The following is a 12,157-nucleotide window of genomic DNA, read 5'->3' on the forward strand; positions in this document are numbered from 1 at the left end:
ATGTGTATGTATGTGTTTGTGTGTGTACACAAAAACACATTTGCAACACAAACATAACATACATAAACACGTATATAATAGATTAGATAGTTATATTAGATTATTAGATAGTTAAACGTTTACCGCAATAAGATTTTTCTTCCATTAAATCCCTGTTAAATAATAAAAGGTTATTGGCATATTTATGTGAAAAACGAATAATATCGGAGTCATAACGAGCGTCTCGTTTTCCACTCTCGTCTCGATGTGCATCAACGCAATCCGCCCCTTGGTCCCCTCGACGCGTCTGCCTACAGGATGATAGCGATATTTGATGTCATATTATTTTCATCTTTTTACGCGATTAAGTTTTTCTTGCTGTATCCTACTTCATGACATAACACATCTATAAAAATAAATAAAATTAGAGTGTCTGTTTGTAATATTAAAATAACCGCTTGTTACTAAATGCATATGGATGTATACACGATACATATACCAAAATTAAAACTTAAAAATTTTTGTCTGTCTGTCTGTCTGTTTGTTCCGGCTAATCTCTGAAACGGCTGGATCGATTTTAACGGGACTTTCACTGGCAACCACGCGGACGAAGTCAGGGGCACAGCTAGTTTTCAGTAACATTGGTAGCTACATGTTAAAATTGAATTTTGAAATTTTCAATAATTAGAACAATAAATAAACCTTACCTACTATTTTTGAAAAGATATGTAATGAAAATAAAATGTTTTATTTTGTCCTAAAATATATTACCCTTGTAGGCCTACCCACCGTGGCTCGGAGAGAACGTTAAACTGTCGGTCCCGGTTATTACCATAGATACCTGCTAAATATATCCTCCTACACGGAGAAAGAGGCCTATGTCCAGCTGTGAGATGTTACAGGCTGAATCGATCAAGTAAATCCACGTTTTTAAACGATAATCACGGGAACAAAAACAACATACTCTGTTGGGGGAATTTAGGGGGTTTATAATGTATATGGCAAAGCAAAGTTAGCGGGGTCAGCTAGTCTTATATATAAAATACTCGTGTCACAATGTTAGTTACAATACTCCTTCGAAACGGTTGAACCGATTTTTATGACATTTTATGTCCAGTGTCAGACCTACTCGATATACATATCGCGTAGGTCTGAGAATCGACCAACATATATTTTTAATACCCCTAAGTTATAAGGGGGGGATTAAGAGGGCTTATAACATATATGGCAAAACAACGTTTGCAGGGTCAGCTAGTATATGTATAGTAATTGTGTTTGCAGGCAATTGAAGAAAAACCGACTTCAATTATAACTACAAGTAATACAACGTAGGTAGACGAAAAAATAGTCAAGTAAATACGCATTATCAAAGATTACTCCAAAAGTTGTAATCAGATCTCGATGAAATTTAAATGTGACCACATGATAAACATCGGCTTTCGATTAAATTAAAAAATCATCAAAATCGGTACACTCAGCAAAAAGTTATGCGGATTTTTGAGAGTTTCCCTCGATTTCTCTGGGACCCATCATCAGATCCTGGTTTCCTTATCATGGTACCAAATTAGGGATATCTCCTTCCTAACAAAAAAAGAATTATTGAAATCGGTTCATAAACGACGGAGTTATCCCCGAACATGCATAAAATATATATATATACGGTCGAATTCAGTAACCTTCACCTTTTTTTGAAGTCGGTTAAAAAAGAACCCCAGCACTGAAACTTTTACAAAATGTTATTTAATGAATTAAATATCTAATATTAATAAACAACAAAATTTTCACGAACATCCTGTGTTCGGAGGGAGCGAACGTTCGAGAGAAACGATTTTATATTACGTTCAGGAAATTCTATCGTATTTTCGTTAAAAAAGATAATTATTTCGTTCACAATGTTTCTAATTACTACTTCTACTATCATTGTAAGTCAATAAAGGTTATAATTATATAGGTTTAATTATTGTTTATTTATTGGCTATATGTATATTTTTAACAAACGTAAAGTAACACTCTAAAGTGTAGTAATATATTCTATCACTCCAAAATTTGTCGTTTATCTATCGCATGTCGCAAGTGTTCCGCGGTATTTGTGTACATTGATCTGTGTATTAATGTTAAAGTTTTTATTCACTAAAGTTGCATCGTGGTTTCATAAAACCACACTTTGTTTAAATAAAATAATAATTAAAAAAAAAAACAAAAAACCCGCCTGCGTGAAGAACAACTAATAGAAAATCAACTGAAAAAGCTGGAACAAGATCATAGTCCTTCGAAACTTTATGCAACGTCGTACATAACATGCAGTCGGAGACATGCACAAAGAGAGAATGATTTGACTTATCCTTCAATTTCATGCCTCCGACTGCATATTATCTATGACGTTGCATAAAGTTTCGAAGGACTACCTTATTAATATATTTTAAATGTACAGCAAAAAATGTTTGATACTGTTTCTATTTATTTCGCTGACTTTGTGTGCATATTGAATTTTTATCTTGTTCCAGCTTTTTCAGTTGATTTTCTATTAGTTGTTCTTCACGCAGGCGGGTTTTTTGTTTTTTTTTTAATTATTATTTTATTTATGTCTTTTTAGTCAGACAAATTACGTAATCGGTTCAATTAATTAAAACAGTTTACATCATGTGGTTGATTAAGTAAATTTTTAGGGTCAAGAGAACTGATAGCAAGCCCGGAGAAAGATCTCACTCTGCTCAAAGCAACGTAAGCCTGACCTTTAGCAAATAGGTGACTGCTTAAGTCAACAACTATTAGTTTTAATATAATGAAATTATTATTAAAATTATTTGTTTGTATTTGGTATTATGTATTTGTTATTAATTTTATTAATGTAATTGTAAATTGGTGTGACATTTATTAATTTTTATTTGTAATTTTAATTGTATGTTTTTTTTTAACCATTGTATTTTATTTGAAAGGCTACACCCCGAAGTTGATCGTCGCCTAGGAGGCGAGTTTGACATGGCATAGGCGTGCGAAAGAGCAAAGTCCACATTTTTTAAACTTTAATATTGTATTTCTGTCTTAGTATTACGGTAATAATAATCATGATATACCTTTTTAAAATCCTTGTATTGTGCCCTTCAATTTGATACCCATATTTTTTTTATTTTTTTCATTAAATACAATGGCTTCGCACAGCCGCCATGTTTGATTTTTTTTAATGTCACCTATCTAAGAACACTTGGGCAGCAAAGACGAACCTAACGATACCTCAGTTATGTAAATCCGTTTAGTGGTTCTGGAAATATGAGGTAGTAAAGAATATTACATACATACATACATACAAGATACGCGCGAAAAACATAACTCTCCCTTGGCAGTCGGGTAATAATTGATCAGAAGATTGATGGTCTCTACTAATGTCAGGAATGGTCTATTTTGACCAGAGAATTCGAATAGTGATTCAACGGGTAAATGCTGTCAGCGTTCTCTGCCACCATTCCACGCAGACATTATATCCGAAATAATTTTTGTTAGAATTATCTTTAAATGATGAGTTTTAATGTTTAGATATACTTAGTTATATTGATTACTAGCTGTGCCCGCAACTTTGTTCGCGTGGAATTTAACAAAATAGTTATCGTTCAGTTCGCAGAGTTATAAAATTAAATAAAAGTAGCCTAAGTTACTCCTTATCACATCAGCTATCTGCCGCTGAAAGTCCCGTCAAAATCGTTCCAGCCGTTTCAGAGATAGTTAACGGTCTAACTGTCAAAATGAGTTATTAATAATTTTTCTATCAATTACAATAAAAAAAGGAAACTACATAATTATAATTTATTTATCACGTCTTTCAATACGTTGTTATAAAACCATCAAAACACCCCAAGGACAATCGCAAATTCTTAAATTAAATTTCAAAATGAATATTTATAAATAAATAACGCATAAACGTCGAGACAGATTACGTTGTCACGTCTGTTATTATAAGCGGGAAAACCACCCCTAAACGAAGGGGTTGCAAATCCCTTGATACACCGTGACGCCCCTGGAGTACGCACTTCCTTCGTACCCTTAAAGATTATATATTACTTTTAAACATTATTATAATTTTTTAAACTATAATTCCATCATGATTTTGTTTCTGCAATAAAATTAAGTAGCACTGGTAGGTGTCAATATACGGCCTAAAAAACTCAATGGAAACACATTTTTTTTTCGCTATTGATAGAAAAATGGAATTGACAAAAAAATGTTTGGTGTTTTGATGTATGAGTAAAAGTAATATGGAATATGAAGTCGCATGAACGCCATATATTTGTTTTTACGCTACACATATTTGTTTCAGGTGACGGTTTAGACCTACGGTGACAATGGCTCCGAGAACACGTATGACCTCGAAATTCCTCGGAGTTTTACTACGCTTGAACTCAATAGTGCATTTAATAGTACATATAGGGCTCTACCGTCACGAGCCGCATGAGCTCTACAATGGCGTAGCGTGTCCCCGGGCGAGACGCGATAGAGATTAGCAAAATGTCCACGATTTTCAGCAATTAAAATAAAAAGAAATCAAAATCACGCCTGCAATGCTACGTAACATTAACAGAGGGAGTGCGCAGATATCACGTTTATTTATTCTTCATCAAACGCGCCGCAATATCCAAGCTAAAAAAAATAACACACAGCCGGTCGGTCATCCACTACCTTCTAAGCTCCTACTGTAGACGAACTAGAGTCCCAATGTTGGTAACAGTGGTGACGGGGAGAACGACGCAAAGGAGACTGCGTAGCAAGAGCGCAACGCGAGAAAAACGACACTCAACTCAAATTGACCTTAATACCAACTAGTCCATAGTGTAACGCTTAGCTAGTGGGCGTATCCTCGGTCCATCGGGCCAGAAAGAAATCGCCCAGAAGTAGTTACTACCGGAGAGGAAGAGGCCGGGTAGGCTGGTGTAGGCCTAGAATCCCGTACTCAGGCAGGCCCTATCATGAAGACCTCCGACGTGAACGTAACCTCACAATCTATAAAATATAAAGTTCTTCAATTAACAAATTATATGATGTAAAAAAATATCACCTTATCAGAATAAACAGAAATCACGTTGAAAAGCTTACATTAAAATACGAATGTAAAACGTTATAAATATTTTGTACTAAAAATGTGACGTCTATTCGTCTAAAAAATATTCATGTTATTAAAGACACTAGACACTCAGGTAAGGCAATAAATTTAGATATGCCTAAATCCAATCCCGTTCCATGAATGGAAACTTAAAATTGAAGCTTAATACTGTTGTGGTACTGTTTTATTAATATATTCACTTGACTGAATTTCTAAGATCGCAATTAAATACGCAATAAGTATAATTTCGAAACATTTAAATTTAATACAAACTATTTTTACACTTCACTCGATAAAATATTTTATTTAATTTAATACTCATAATTATATTATTACATTACAATACAAAATCGCTTTCCGCTTTCTGTTTATGCTTAGATATTTAAAAAAAGGAAACTATATTGTACGGGTTAACACACATTGAGCAATATGATTGTTTTGCTAATTAGTAACCTCTTTAATTTAGCTGATTTATTACGAAATTGTTATTTGACTGATGCAGATTTCTAATGAAAGTTGTTATTTGTTTGCTACGAATGATGTCAAATGACGTCTGTACTTCTGTCTATATATACTCAAAATAATCATAATAAACTTAGTGTTAGATCGACTTTCATTGGGTTTGGTTTCCCTTATAACCTTCCCTCACATGTCATCTCTCACTCAACCATAGACTGTTCCATACATATATAAGTAATTATAATTTATTTACCACGTCTTTGATGCGGTTTTATTTAGAAAATAGATTCCAGATGAAGGTTTATATGTATAATACATACATAATATAGTGCGAAGCCGGGAAAGGTCGCTAGTGTGTTATATTTTATTACAAAAAAATATACCAAAATGGATGGCACGCGGGGTTTCCCGTTACATTCTTTAGTCTGTCTAAATTAATTTTTTTTTTTTTTTTTTTGAATCTGCATTTTATTTTCTAACCTGTATTGTGGGCAGATAAAAGTACAAAGATGCTTAAACTGGCCTAGTGATATTCCTCTTGGGACCAACAGCTGAACCATAACATCAAATCAAACATTCTTTTTGGTGTATTAGTCACACAGCAGACCAAAGGATTCTTCACCGCTTAAAAGGGAAATGACCTATTATAGATCGACTGCCTGCGAAAGCTCGAATGTGATAAAATATTCAATATATCGATAAAATATTCTGTTATATTTTAATTTAATTAATTAAAAAACACTGATATTATATTATACTATATTAATAATATGATATTAAACCTATACATTGGTATTATGATAGAAAACCTAGGATAAGTACATAAGTTAGAATATATTTTTTTCACAAATTTAGAAAGTAGCTGCATTTTATTCGTTAAACCTACGAGATTAAAATAAAATTACTGACGCTAGCGCCATCTTCACTTGAATGCCAGCAACAGAATGGTTGCTAACTAAACTCGTCTTACGTACGATTTAGTTCTTATAGTAAAATATAGATGGCGGAATAAATTTCAAGTTTTATTTTTTATTATTAAGTATTGATAAAAATTGAATTATCTATTTGTTTTAATTCAGTTTAATAGTCACATATTTTAAAGTTGCGTTAGAAATAAATTTTTACATAAAAACAAACAATTAGTTCAACTATTTACACCAAGCTACTTGTTAAATGTGTCTAATGAATTAGGAAACTAATTATTCAAGACATTTACATCTATTATCACCATTAGCGTTTGGGGTCATCAACATTAACGTTATGAATCACAAATACGTAACGGTTAACATATGCGATGCCTATCCTTTGTTGAACTAAAACGTTATTAATATATAGCCATTTTAATATGACATTAGTAGCAGTAGATAGGTATTCGTTTTAAATAAGTTAATTCATGTCTATATTTAGAACTTTTCATATAAAACGATGTCTGTTTTCGAATTGACCTTACTTTGACTAATGACGTCAGTCACGGGTTACGCATTTCAAGGAATATCGCACCATGCATTACGCGGTCTTTTGAGTCATAAATATTTTCAGTTGAATAACGTGAAATTTTTACGAAAATAAGAGACGATACTTATTATTCGAAGACTCGAGGTAGAATCATTCATCATATTTAAATTAAGAATATTGTTTTTAGAAGAAAAAATGTGAATTTTTTTAATTTAAGAGACAGACGAAAAAAAGAGGTTGTCACATATTTGAAAAATTACCTTTTTGATGGATTATTTATAGGTCTTCACGAGTATTATAATGTAGCTTAGTAGTATACTGAAAAAGACTGTAGTCAACTAAAAAACAGGTTTGAAAATAGTGGTAACGAGTAACACAGGTTCCCGCTTCTTCCCCTATTATTGATAGTATTTTTATAGACCTTTTTAACACAATAGAGTAAAAAAAATACGAATTATTAAAATAATATTCCACATAAATAAGAGATGACTTACATTGTGGTTGAATTTATAAATGTTTATTTTTGTTGTTGGTTTCTTTCATCCAAATTTAATCGTAAAATGACTTTCGTCGTAAAATGATTTTTTTGTTTACATGATTTACGACCGTTTTAAATAACGTAGGTATATGTATAGTCTCTGGTTTTGCCTACTAGCGATAGGTTCTTGACACAATTTATATGGAGCTCCAAATACGTCAAAATTCTATCTCTAGCAAGCAAATTCAGAGATGGATTGAATATATAAATTGGTTTAGCCTCGTTAGCTTCTTTAAGCCCGGTCCTTCAATCGAGCTGGTGTTATTATCACGTAGCACCAAAACAACAGAATTATGTCATGATTAACCTAAATAGGGAAGAAACGTTTTAGAAACAAAGTAACTTGAGCAATTATAGTACATGTTAGGATAATTAAGTAGACCAAATATAGATAACCAGATCATATAAAAAGATTAGCGACTATAAAACTGCGCTATAGTATATAAATGCAAGTTTGAAATATATATATATATATATACATTATGGATATTTGGTTTTGACAAACTCCGTAAACGTCGCCTTTATACCTATATATATTTTTATTACTGTCAATTATTGACTGTTCATCAATACATCTTTAATATAAAAATGAGCCGCTGAATGTGTGGCTAAGCGCAAAACTCGAGAACGGTTGGGCCGATTTCGCTAATTCTTTTTTTAAAATATTCCTTGAAGTACGAGGATGGTTCTTACGGAGAGAAAAATTCTAAAAAAAAAATTTAAAAATTTCCTGAAAAAGTCTAAAAACAACACTTTTCTATACTCCCATTCAAAAGATTTGTGATAATACTTAAAAGTCAATTTGAACTTTAATACCATACGATAAAGTTTGTGTTAGGCGATACGAAGTTCGCCGGGTCAGCTAGTATTATAATAAAAATGTAACAGACAGGCTGTCTGTACATTGAAGATATATGAGAAAAAAATATTATTATAGCAGCCTTTATCAACGCAAATATAACCCAAAACAATGATTTTTAGAATTTTTGTCTGTTTGTATGTGCGTTTGTGCATGCTAATCTCAGAAACGGCTTATTCGATTTAGATGCGGTTTTCACTAATATTGTGCAACATTTAGTATTTGTTTCATGTAAATCGGTTCATAAATAAATAATTGTGTTTGCTCGCAAACGAAAAAAAAACCGACTTCAATTACATCGAAGAGTAATACAACGTAGATCGACGAAAAAATAGTCAAGTAACTACGCGTTATCAAAGATTACTCAAAAAGTAGTTATCAGATCTCGATAAAATTTATATGTAACCACATGATAAACATCAGCTTTTGATTAAATTAAAAATTATCAAAATCGGTACACCCAGTAAAAAGTTATTGCAAATTTTCGAGAGTTTCCCTCGATTTCTCTGGGATTCCATCATCAGATCCTGGTTTCCTTATCATGGTACCAAACTAGAAATATCCTCTTTCCAACAAAAAAAGAATTATCAAAATCGGTACATCCAGTAAAAAGTTATGCTGTATAATACAACGTAGGTCGACGAAAAAAGCGTCAAGTAAAAACGCATTATTAGATATAACTCGAAAAGTAGTTGTTAGATCTCAGATAAATTTAAATGGGACCAATTGGCACACACTACCTTTCGATTAAAACAAAATTTGTCGAAATCGGTCTACCCGGTCAAAAGTTCTGATGTAACATACATAAAAAAAAAAAGTACAGTCGAATTGAGAACCTCCTCCTTTTTTGGAAGTCGGTTAAAAATTTATGACAATTTAAAGAATTATGTTAACATGTAAATACCCAAAATGCGGACGAAATCGCAGGCGCAGCTAGTAATTTATATAATTATAGTTAATATGCGTGTAAAAGTTAATGCCCGATAAAATGACCATCTTTTAGGTTATATTTATCAATTTATCAATTATACGATTTTTAATATAAATACGTTGAACTGGATAACCTGATTTCATTTTAAACGAGTTTTATTTATTTTTTTCATGCAAACCAATGATTAATGTAGTGTAAAAGCGTAAAAGCATACATAAAAATTATAAATTTGCATTATAAGACGATACTTCACTAAGATATATTACCGATATCGTGTACCGTTAGTACGTTAAACTTGTGGATATAATAACGGTTTTATATCTACTTTTATTTATTATAATTTGATACATTTTGCATTTATCTATAGTTGTTTATTATAAAACTGTTGATGGTTCAGTTCTGTAAGAAATCAAATCAAAATCAGAAATGAATAAATTCAAGTAGCCTTCAAAAGCACTCTTGAACACGGTGTGTACAAGACCGCGCTTTTGAATTGTGACTTATTAGTTAGTAGACATTATCTGTCAAAATACATGTCAAATGCTTACCCAATAGCAGAAGGAGAATAATATTTTTAAGGACCTTTTTTAATCGATAATAAAAGCCTTTTGGTCTTTATGTTAGTTTATTTATTCTCTGTCTGCATCTTGGTCGCGCATAATATCAAAACTACTGGATGATTTCAAACAACTGGCCATGATTTGAGTTTGGACTCGGACGGAGCTTAGACATTGGAAAGCTTTTATTTCTATCCTTTTGGAGAGAGGATAAAAATCTAAATATGTAAACGTAAATGAAATAATGTGCTTAACTGGCTAGCAAATAATACCTATCTATAACTTTAAAATTTATCCTCCAAAAACTTAAGTTAGCTATATAATGTATATACTTGTTAAAATTAACTACTGAATAGAGATATTAGATGATTTAAGTTTACCTAAATAAAAAAAATGCGACAGTTATTTAAGCTTAATAAGCCTAAAAAACTAATATAATGGTTTGCCCGCAAACGAAAAAAAACTGACTTCAATGTACATCTCCAAAGTAATACGACGTTTTTACTCGAGAAAAATGAATACAGTAAGATTAGGGATAACTCTCCTAACAACCACGTTACAAGCACCAGCTTTCGATTAAAAAAAAAAGAATCATCAAAATCGGTACGCTCAGTTAAAAATTATGAGTGACATACAAAAAATACAGCCTAATTGAGAACCTACTCCTATTTTTTTTTGAAGTCGGTTAATTTTTTTTTGCAACATCACATTTGAGTCATGTAATCTATTATAATAACACAAATAGGTAACGATAAATTACTAAGCTCAAGTATTTTACAAATGAGATAACTTACAAAATAATATCGTACGACATTCCTAAGAATTGCAGTAATAAGGAAGTAGGATCTGAAGAGCTAGCCTCTCGTCCCGCATCAGCCCACAGCCGCGTCGAACTAAAACTTTCGCAATTTCTGACTCCCACACATCAAGGATCAAGTGACACAATTTCATGGACGGCACCAATGAATTGCTTTTAAACGATTTTAATTGGACACACGGCAAAAAATTATTATGATGAATTAAATAATTGTAGCAATTAGTTCATATTAAACATTTTATAAGTTTAACAACAGAATGGTCTCAGTAATCTGTGCTATTAATTTGCGCCAAAAAAAAATCGACTTCCTTTGATATCGACAATTAGTATTTAAATGAGAACACATCACTAGTTCAAGTCAATTAAATACTCATTTATTCAGATCGTGGTTTCCTTATCATGGTACTAAACTTGGGATATCTTCAAACAAAAAAAGACCTTTCCAACAAAAAAAGAATTATCAAAATCGAAACATCCAGTAGAAAGTTATGTGGTATAATACAACGTAGGTCGACGAAAAAAGCGTCAATTAAAAACGCATTATTAGATATAGCTCGAAAAGTAGTTGTTAGATCTCAAATAAATTTAAATGGGACCAATTGGCACACGCCACCTTTCGGTTAAAAGAAAATTTGTCGAAAGCGCTCCACCCAGTCAAAAGTTCTGATGTAACATAAAAAAAAAAAAAATACAGTCGAATTGAGAACATCCTCCTTTTTTGGAAGTCGGTTAAAAATTTAAACTTAAAGTGAAAGTATTCTGTAGTGTACTACTTACTAATTCGGGAAACGAACAATGATCGATGAATTTCAAATAATCGATTATGGGAACAGCGTCCAGAGAGGAGATCCGTGTGAAAGTTACATAAAGATTTTACGATATCTAGTTAAGGATAACAACGCTGTACTAAAATAGATTACATCTCGAGGTGAACGATCTCCGCTTTTAATGTTCTCGTAAAAATAATAAGACCGATTTAAATTTGTGACGCAAGTTTTCAGGAAGTAATAAATGTTTCGGACATGTGTGGTGATCTTTTTGCATTTCGAAAAAAGGGCAAGTTTTTGTTGGATATATTCCAAGATTGAAGCTAATTAAATGCATTTTTTATTGTAAAATTGAATTAATATATTACTGAAGTATTCAATTCTCCTTATTAATTACAATCACTAAGAAATATTGTTAAAGTAGGTATTATATAACAGATGCAATGGTAATTGCCAGACTTGTACTTATTAATACGCAACTCTTCAGATGATTTAATTATGCAATACTTGAAATATTCCGAACAATAGTTCGGAATATTTCAAGTATTGCATAGTGTGTTCCAGTATTATAATAATAATATCCATCAAAGCGCTTATGAACATAATACTTATTAAAATTTAATTACCCATTTTTGAATACAAAAGTGTTATCAAATGAATCTCAAAGAGAAACATGTTCACATTTGACGAATACATTGTCGCGGAC

This window comes from Melitaea cinxia, chromosome 23 (genome assembly GCF_905220565.1).
Source record: "Melitaea cinxia chromosome 23, ilMelCinx1.1, whole genome shotgun sequence".
Taxonomy (NCBI): Eukaryota; Metazoa; Arthropoda; class Insecta; order Lepidoptera; family Nymphalidae; genus Melitaea; species Melitaea cinxia.